A 9,837-nucleotide genomic window follows, 5' to 3' on the forward strand; every position below is an offset into this window, starting at 1 on the left:
TCAGATGAAAGTTCTCTTTTTCTGGCCATTTTGAGCGTTTAATTGACCCCACAAATGTAATGCTCCAGAAACAAAATCTGCTCAAAGGAAGGTCAGTTTTGTAGCTTCTGTAACGAACTAGACTGTTTTCAGATGTGTGAACATGATTGCACAAGGGTTTTCTAATCATCAATTAGCCTTCTGAGCTAATGAGCAAACACATTGTACCATTAGAACACTGGAGTGATAGTTGCTGGAAATGGGCCTCTATACACCTATGTAGATATTGCACCAAAAAACAGACATTTGCAGCTAGAATAGTCATTTACCACATTAGCAATGTATAGAGTGTATTTGTTTAAAGTTAGGACTAGTTTAAAGTTATCTTCATTAAAAGTACAGTGCTTTTCCTTCAAAAATAAGGACATTTCAATGTGATCCCAAACTTTTGAACGGTAGTGTATATGAGAGACATATTGCACTGACTGTCCATCCCAAACCATTTGGTTTATAATCAATTATAGAACCGTCAGAATAACTAAGATCCTTGGGTATGGGCAGGATAGGTGTAAAGATAAAAAAAGGTAACTGTGCTATTTTTCAACATTTTATAAGACTTGAAAGACACCATAAAAAGCATAATACAAAAAAAGTCTAGTTTTCTATGCCCGCTGTGTGACAGGTGCAGGTCTTACCAGGGTTAATAGGCATGTGCCTCTTAGTAATTTCAGCAGGGAGCATGGGAGCTGAAGCTTTATTTAGGACAGTCTTTTTTTTTTTTAAACATTTTTATTAATTTTCCAAGTTACATGAGAAGTGCAAAAGGATTACATAAACAGCAGTGTCAACAAAGAAGACAGGTTTCATGTACAATATTTTATCCACCACCAAACCTGTACCCCCCCTTACCTACCCGCACATTTAGGACAGTCTTGATAATACTTGATTAAATGAAGATCCGCCTAATGCTGTTGGTGGGCACCAAGTGACACAAAACAGGCCTCATCAAGTTGGTAAAGCTAGCCATCTGGGAGATATGGTGTGAGCTGGTCGATGCCAGATGGTGCTGTGTGATGCCACTACTGTGGTGGTTGGTCGGAGTATAGCTCAGCCAGATGATAGGTTGTCCTGATGCCAGTGCCATTTGGGCACACAGGTATGGAGGCACACCTGCTTTTATTTTAGGATGGCTGGCTGGCTATACCCTTTCCCCTGTGTACTTATCACAGTAATCCAGAGTGAAGTTGTGACCCATCCAGACTGTCAGTACCGCCACCCATAGAAAGGGGAGAAGACCCAAGGATGGTGTAACTACTCTGTAGGTGCTTGAGCAATAACCAGTGAGTCCCGTTATCATAAATAAACTCTTTGTCACAGAGAGATGCAGGAGAGACACGGGCAGTGTACCCTAAGCTCACACCCGCCCACTGTACCTCCCTACTTGCCACAATGCCGGGCAACTGGGCGGTGGTCCCTGTCCTGGACACGGGAAACAAAAGACAAGACAAACAAACACAATAAGAATTTTAGCAATCCGTGTCACAACGGTCGGGCAGCAAAAGTACAAAATCGAATCCAAAAGCGTAGTTGAATAACAGGCAATAAGGTCAGGGGCAGGCGGCAAGCAAGGGAGGTCAAAGATACTAAGCAGGAATCAGGAGATACATAAACAGAATCCACAAGCAGGCAGAGACTAACTCAATAGCCAGCAAGGCACAGACATATCTTAAATAGAAGACCAGAAACCCAGTCCAGAAGGTGATTGAAGGAACCAGCTGTCAATCACAGAGGCAAAACCAGGTTAAGCATTAACTGACCAGAAGAAATTAGCAGAACAGATATGGGTGGGGCAGGGAAAACAATTAGTAGACCAGAAGACATAAGACAGAGTTCAGGCTGGGCACAAACAAAGGCCAACAAAACACAGAATAAGTGGAAGATCATGGCTAAAAGCTCAGTCTCGGTTGCACCTTACGCACCGAGGACTGCGCCAAAGTTCATCGAGTGCATTCATAACACTCTTCTTTATTGAAGGAACACTTAATACACCAGCTGACAATAGACTTCTGACTTGACTGGACAGAATCTGTGCTGACAGCTTCCGAGGTAGACTAATAGTGCTGGCTTGGTTGCGTGCTGAGAAGCATAGAGAGTTCAGAATAGTGGAGAGGAGTAGGTCGTGAGAGTCCAAACCCAGTTTAGAAATGTGCTCTGCCGGAACTTTAGATGAAGAAGAAGTAGAATACTTGAAAGTACTTTAGAGTAGAAGTATAATTGTGCTGGTGTTTCGACCTCTGTCATGATACCACCTATTGCCCCTCCCAACAGTCCTTGGTACCTGAGTTGAGCAAGATGGCCAAGATTACCTAGTTACACCTGCGCTGTGAGATAGAGTACGTAGGTTTCTAGCAACTTTGCTCTATCCGGATCAGTTCCTCTAGCTTTAGGATACTGTCCTGCACCTTTAAAGACGTTCAACGGCATGGGTTGGGATGATCCCTGACTTGTCCTCCTAACTATGCAGAGGTTTAGCACTGCCTAGTTAGAAGAAGTGTTGCTCGAGAAGAAAGAGTCTCTGTGTCTCCCATGTGCGTCCGTCCACTACCACACTCCAGACTAAACTACACTGGACTGGGTAGGGGACCTGGAAGAGCCAGGGCCCAGCTGAACTACAGCAGGGACCATCTTGTCTTGCTTCCTCTCTCTATCAAGACTTGGATAAGACTGACTAAGTGCAGGTGTGCACTTCCTCCCTCCATGTGACAACTTCCTACAGGGTATGTTCTCTGCTTTAACAGTTTTTAAGTAACTGCTGTCTTGACTCCTATCTCAGTTATCATGCGGGTAAGGAGAAAATTGTCCTCCAGCATAGACAGGGGTTGATCCCCCACAGGTTTCACTGACATGGCTAGGCTGGAGGATACTTGAAATAAAAATTGTCTGGATAAGTTCCCCACAGATAGGGCCTAGCCTCCAGCTGCAGCAGGAGCAGGGCCGCTTCTGCCATGAGGCGGAATGAGTATTCCGCCTCAGGCGGCACATTCTGGGGTCCCTTTAGGGGCGGCAACTTCTGCCCTGTCATCTGACTCCCGCCGCCCGCTCAGGTGTCCCCCTTTCCGCATCCCTAGAAGCTGCAGCTCTGCAGCTTCTAGGGATGCACTGCCGTTAGACTCGGGGCCCTCGGTGACAGGAGAGGACGCCCCCACTCACACTATAATCCTCTCTCCTGTACTGTACGGCATCCGCTGGGTGACAGGCCCCTCCCCCAGGCCAGGTCACAATGCTGTACAATAGAGAGCGTGTATGGCGCTGTGACCTGGCCTGGGGAAGGGGCCTGTGTGGCGTCTTCTCCTGTCACCGAGGGAAAGGAGAAGCGGTGGATCCCGGTCCGGATGGTGAGGAGGGGAGCAGGTGGGGGCCCTCAGGTTTTGCCGGGACTGTCCTGATTCTGACGAGACAGCCCCGGCAAAACCATGTCCCGGGAAGCTCCGCCCCCTGCCGCGGGAAGCCCCGCCCCCTGCCGAGCGCGAGTGATGTCACCCATGCAGAGCGGGAGAGGAGTCCCTGGAAGACTAGAGGGTCCATACTGGTGAGGTGAGTATGGCTTTTTTTGTTTTAAATACAGATGAAGGGGCTAGTGGTATGATGATCAAGGCACAGGAGGAGGATGAAGGGAGAAGTAGTATGATGATGAAAGGGCAGAAGGATGAGAGGGGTTATACTATGATGATGAAAGGGCAGAAGGATGAGAGGGGTAGTAGTATGATGATGAAAGGGCAGGAGGATGAGAGGGGTAGTAGTATGATGATGGAAGGGCAGGAGGATGAGAGGGGTTATACTATGATGATGAAAGGGCAGAAGGATGAGAGGGGTTGTACTATGAGGATGGAGGAGGAAGGAGGATGAGAGGGGTTGTAATTTGATGATGGAAGGACAGGAGGATGAGAGGGGTAGTACTATAATGATGGAGGGGGAAGGAGGATGAGAGGGGTTGTAGTATGATGATGGAAGGACAGGAGGATGAGAGGGGTAGTACTATAATGATGGATGGGCAGGAGGATGAGAGGGGTTATACTATGATGATGGAAGGGCAGGAGGATGAGAGGGGTAGTACTATGATGATGGAAGGGCAGGAGGATGATAAAGTGGGTCGTAGTATGATGATGGAGGGTCTGGAGGATAAAGGTGGGGGTAGTAGTATGATGATAGGGCAGGAGGATGAAGGGGGGAGGAGGATGAAGGGGGGAGTAGTATGATGATATGGGTAAGGTGGTCTCTGAGGCTAACAGTATTATTGAGGGTCTGAAGCTGGCAGTATTAGGCCGTCTGAGGCCTATACTATTTGGGGGTCTCTAACACTTGGCTCCCCATATGTCACCACCATTAAGACTGGCACTTATACATGCTCCTCTGCAGCCGCCGCTCTCCGCTCAGAGAAGGATCATGTTACTTCTTCGAGCGGAGAGCGGCGGCTGCGGAGGAGCGCACGCTCTCCCATAGATGGGCTATGGGACAGTGAGACAGGCGGGATCCTGCGCCGGAGAGTTCCACCGCGGAATTCCACCTGTTTTACTCAGTGTGAACATACCCTTAGTGTATGCACTTCTGTTATATAGTTCTGTATGCACTGTTGGTATGTAGTTATATATGCAATGTTCACTGCTGGTATATAGTTGTGTTTGCGGGGGAAGGGGCGCAGTTTCAATTTTCGCCTCAGGCAGCATAGAACCTAGAATCGGCCCTGAGCAGGAGCACACTCTTTCTGGTGCTTTCTCTCATTATGACTACACTAAACACACCCCAAGCTGCTCTCCTTCAGCATAAATACCCTTCAGGGAGCTATCTGATTGGACAAGAAAACATCAGGAGACATACTACACCAGCTTGTGATAGGTTAGAAATAGAGAAGCAGAACATCTGTGAGGTACCCAGCTCAGGGATTGGTTCTCAGTCAATGTAACAGTGGCATACACAGAAAAATGCATGAGATCATTCATGTTCACAGTTAACCAAATAAGAACCTTTCTTCAGCTGTGCCAAATAGTACCTAGACTATAGTGAAACAAAACACAGCAATCGCTGAGCTCAGGGAGACCAGCGACAAAAAATCAAATGGAGTACTCACTGAAGTGTCTCCATTGATACATTGCCCCTATTCATTTAAATATGAAAAAGAGGGGTCCGTGGAGCCTCAGTTACGAGTCTCAAAACACAGGAATAGCCAGATATCCCTCCAGGGGAGGAAAGCCTATTGCCAAGGTGGTGACTCCCTTTATAGGGGGCAATGTATCAATGGAGACTCTTCAGTGAGTACTCCATTTGATTTTTGGTCTCTCTGAGCTCAGCGATTGCTGTGTTTTGTTAGTCTATTTTTCATTGCCCCTGTTAGCCAGAATCCTACTCCACACTGATGAGGGGCAACTACCCCGAAATGGCTGTCTGTGGATGGATGCCTGCCTTGGTAAGCCCTTGTCATATCGCAATACTCACCACAGAGTTAGACTCTGACACAAAAGGGGCCATCCTGTTGTTTCCCTATTTATGTTCCAGTGCTCGCAACCGAGTGGGACTTAAGGGGCTACGTATCAGAGTGGTTTGGGGATCTTCCCACTGGCAGTCACCCCCCTTGGCAATAGGCTTTGCTCCTCTGGAGGGATATCTGGCTATTCCTGTGTTTTGAGACTTCTAACTGAGGCTCCACAGACCCCTCTTAGACTATAGTGAGACATCTAGTGGTGGGAGTGCAGAGTGCTACCTTTATCCCAGAGCATACACACAGCGAGATACCGACCTACATGTGCTAGACACAGGAGTGACACACCTTCTCTCGGACACTGCACAGAGGGCATGCGATCCATGCTGAGCTGACACTATGTGAAGAGAGGTTCATAGTAGTCTGCGAGGGCTTTAGATCCCACCATAGTCTGGCTTCTATCCCAGGGCTGTGTTCCTGCCCAGGACCTGGTGATGGGATTGGGGTGACATGGCAGTTTGTGCAGTACAATCCAGGTCCCATATGAGACAGGTGGCTATGCCAATGCAATAGAAATACTTTTTCAACTTTCTGATCTACTTCTTGTTTCCATAACGTGTCAGTTTTACGATGCTCGCTGTCAGTGAAAGGGAAGACTCTCCAGGCTGATGCACAGGTGGTGTGCTTTCTCATTGCGTTTTCCAAGGTGGATCATAATAAGTGAGTAAAATGCTAATATAAGACCCATTGATTTTGTCCAGACTCCTCAGCTTGCAGAGAACCGTTAAGACTTGTGCACACTGTAACAAAAGATCAGCTGTGAGAAGTTTTTGGATTGTTTCAGCCCCTGAATGTAAATAGGTATGGAGAGGGGTGTATAGCTGTCTAACAAAGAGATCCCTACGGGGGGGGGGGGGGGGGGGGATACCTACCTGCAGGTGTAGCCCTACTAAAAGTGAGGATGCCTACAGAGGGGGGAAGAGTAGCTAGTTAACATTGGGATTCCTACATTGGGTGATAAGATGCTTAAATGGGGGGAGGGAGCTAAATACCAGGGGAGATAACTACATAGGGGTGGCAGGGGCAAAATAATAGGAGGATGCCTGCAGAGGGGTGAGAGGGCCTAGGTTACAAGGGAATGGCTACATGGGGGGGGGGGGCAGCTAACTACCATTGGAAATGCTTACATGGAGGGAGGGAGGGAGCTAACTACCAGGGAAGATGCCAACATGGAGAGGGGCTAACTGCTAGGGGAGATGCGTACATGAGGTGGGGGGTACCTATCAGGGGAATTGCCTAACATGGGGATTCTATTTGCTGGGTGGGGGGTAACTAACGAGGGGAGTACTTATAGTGGGATGCCTCCTACATTGGGCAATACTATCTACTGGAAGGCTAACTACCAGGGGAATTATCTACAGGGGGGAGGCAAAGGGGGCACAAAGTGGGCAGTGTTACAGTGTGGAGCAACAGCCAAAAATGTGTTATGTGAACATAGCCTAAAACTAGCCTTGATATTTTTATTTAGTCTTCTATGACCATCTACTAATCCACAATTTCTCATATTCTGGTGTCATCAGGATGCCTAAATGTTGTATTAAAGGGGTTTTACCTTATAGATTCATTTTTGTAGTTTTTGTACCAGTCTTTCATGTTTGCCTCTGATACACACGTTTAACAAATCAATGTTACTGCTTTCCTGGAGTATTAAAAAATTTTTTTGCAATATAAAAGCAATTTTCAAAGCTGCTCAACCTCGCCGTCCATGAGCTGCGGGCCGCACGCTGACCTTCTGAGAGGGATACAGACAATTAACAGCATGTCCGTTTGCATGAAAGTGTTCAGGTTCGGGCTTGAAGTGCTGAGAATTTCACATATTATTCCCCAGAATTTCAGTCACAACTTCTATTCTTCAGTCCATTAAACTAGTAATGAGATGTCAGGACCTAGAGTGGGAGATACAGGTCATAGGGGGTCTTGCCAATTGTGTCTAAGAACTAAAAGAATCCCTAAGAAGCAGCACAAAATTCTGTTGTTGGTTAAATGATCATATAAGGGTGTGGGGGCTGGGAGCAGTGAACCCCACCAATCTCTAAAATGCAGGTGCCACTCTGCTTATCAGACCAGTTTACAATACTCCTGCTATCCTGTGGTCTGGGCAGAGGCAGGGGTCTGTATTGAAGGTGCCACCTGTGTCTGGACAAGAAAACTATGGGAGCAGCTTGTGCTTTTCAGTGGATAAAATGATCTTCTATGTATGTTTGCCCTCACATAACCATTGCTCCCAACACATCTCAACAGCTTGGTAAAAGCGGCCGAGATGGCAAGCAATTTGTCAAAGCAACCATCCTGTTTCTCACAGACCAATGAGGCACCCCCTCTCAAAGAGCGCTATTACATGAAGCAATTATCTGCAAAATCAGGCCGATTCTGGCAGATTACGGTATATGCTGTGTAAGACTATGTTACTACTACGTACTAACCATGGCCATTCTTAGTCAACAGCCATTGTTTAATGTTAAATCATGGCTGTTGTTGTTAATAATAATGAACATTAATTCCGGCCATGGTTTAAGAACAACGGCCATTGTTTGCACTCGTCTGTACGTAATGAAAACACAGTCTAATAACAACAATGATCAGCCGAAGCAAGTTTAAAACTTATTGGCCTCCGGCTGCACATTGCTTCATGTAATAGTGATGCACGGCTGATGGCTGATGAAAGTTTTAAAAAAAAAGTTTATACTTGTATACCTGTCCACACTCCCTGGTGTCCTGGTACCTTTTTCCTGCGTTCTCTGATCACCACAGACACCGCTGACACTTCTGGCCCTATCTCTTCAGTGACAGGCCGCTCAGCCACTCAGTGGCCACGTTGGTCCATCTCGGTCAGTGTTTGGCTGAGCGGTGTCTGTGGTGATCAGGGAACGCAGGGAAAAGGCTGCAGGACACCAGGGGAGCCTGGGTAAGCATAAACTTTATTATTTTTTTTTTAATAAAAAGTAAGGGCTGCATGGACATCTCTAACAATGTCTGTACAGCCCTTGTCTGTACAGATTCGAGCTGACATTACAGTGCAATGTCGGGCTGTCTAATACAGCCCTAAGTCTGTCAGCTGGGCAAAATGTCTTCATAATGTCTTCAAAGTCTTTAAAAGTGCTTCACATTGGCTTGTCTAGCAGTCAATGATCTTTCTTCAAGAGGTTCACTACACAAAAGTAGCCTCTGAGAGTTTTTTTTGTATAGGGCAGGAAGGAAACACTGTTACACCCTCTTGTGGCACGACCCATCAGAACCCATCTGTAATCATTTACATATTTGCCTGAGACATAACTATACACTGGGTTTGGCAGCAATGTGACATTTCTGTCTGAGTGAATACTTTTTTTTGTTAATGAGTGTATATATGTGTAATGTATAAAGTTGGCTAAGAGATGGCGTTATCTCAGCTATGCAAATTATACACTATTTAGCTGGGAGGAATCTAATGTTATTATTTGGCCAGTGTATGACATTGTTATAGAAATCTATTCACAATCTATTTTATTTTTTTATTATTATTATTATTATTATCATGCGCTCTTGGTTCCAGGGCGCTGTACATATGGTACACGGTTACAATACATACCATAACACAAAGTCAAGTACAATGAACGTAAACGAAGGAGAGGGGGAGAGGACCCTGCCTGCAATATACAATCTAATATCAATCTGTCTATCTATCTATCTATGGTGGCACCATAATTGGAAATATATACAACAAAGAGGTATTCCCATCATAAAAAGTGATGGTATAGTGTTAGGGTATGCAATCATATTATGAGTGAAGAGGGCGCACCTGTGGCATTCTACCAATCATAAGAATAAAGGGAAGGCAGCACCAGTGTAAGTCAATGGGGCCGCAGTATTCTCCTGCAACAGAATTGCTCAGATGCTCAGTAACCATAAAGTAATGGAAATCTTTAAGGGGTTTTCTTGGAAAATCTCTCATCTCTATATCATGTTCAGAGCTGTAGACATGCTGCATACAGCTGATAGGGAGATAAAATAAATTATACCTGTCTCTTAATTGATGACTTTTTGCAAAAGTTATAAAAGCCGGAGCAGCTTATGAGCTGCAGCATGCGCGCCTTTTTTTCTCACCTATGTCTCCCTGACTTCGTCATTAAAGGGGTTATCCAGCATTAGAAAAACATGGCCACTTTTTTCCAGAGACAGTATGACTCTTGAGTCTAGTTTGGGTGCAGGTAATTGCAAACCACATCTGAACTGGAGACAAGAGTGGTGCTGTCTCTGGAAGAAAGTGGCTCTGTTTTTCTAGTGCTGGATAACCCCTTTAAGGTACAGGGTTTCACTCCAAGAACTGAGCCTTGTGCATTAATTAT

The sequence above is a fragment of the Dendropsophus ebraccatus genome, chromosome 4, assembly GCF_027789765.1.
Source record: "Dendropsophus ebraccatus isolate aDenEbr1 chromosome 4, aDenEbr1.pat, whole genome shotgun sequence".
Classification (NCBI taxonomy): domain Eukaryota; kingdom Metazoa; phylum Chordata; class Amphibia; order Anura; family Hylidae; genus Dendropsophus; species Dendropsophus ebraccatus.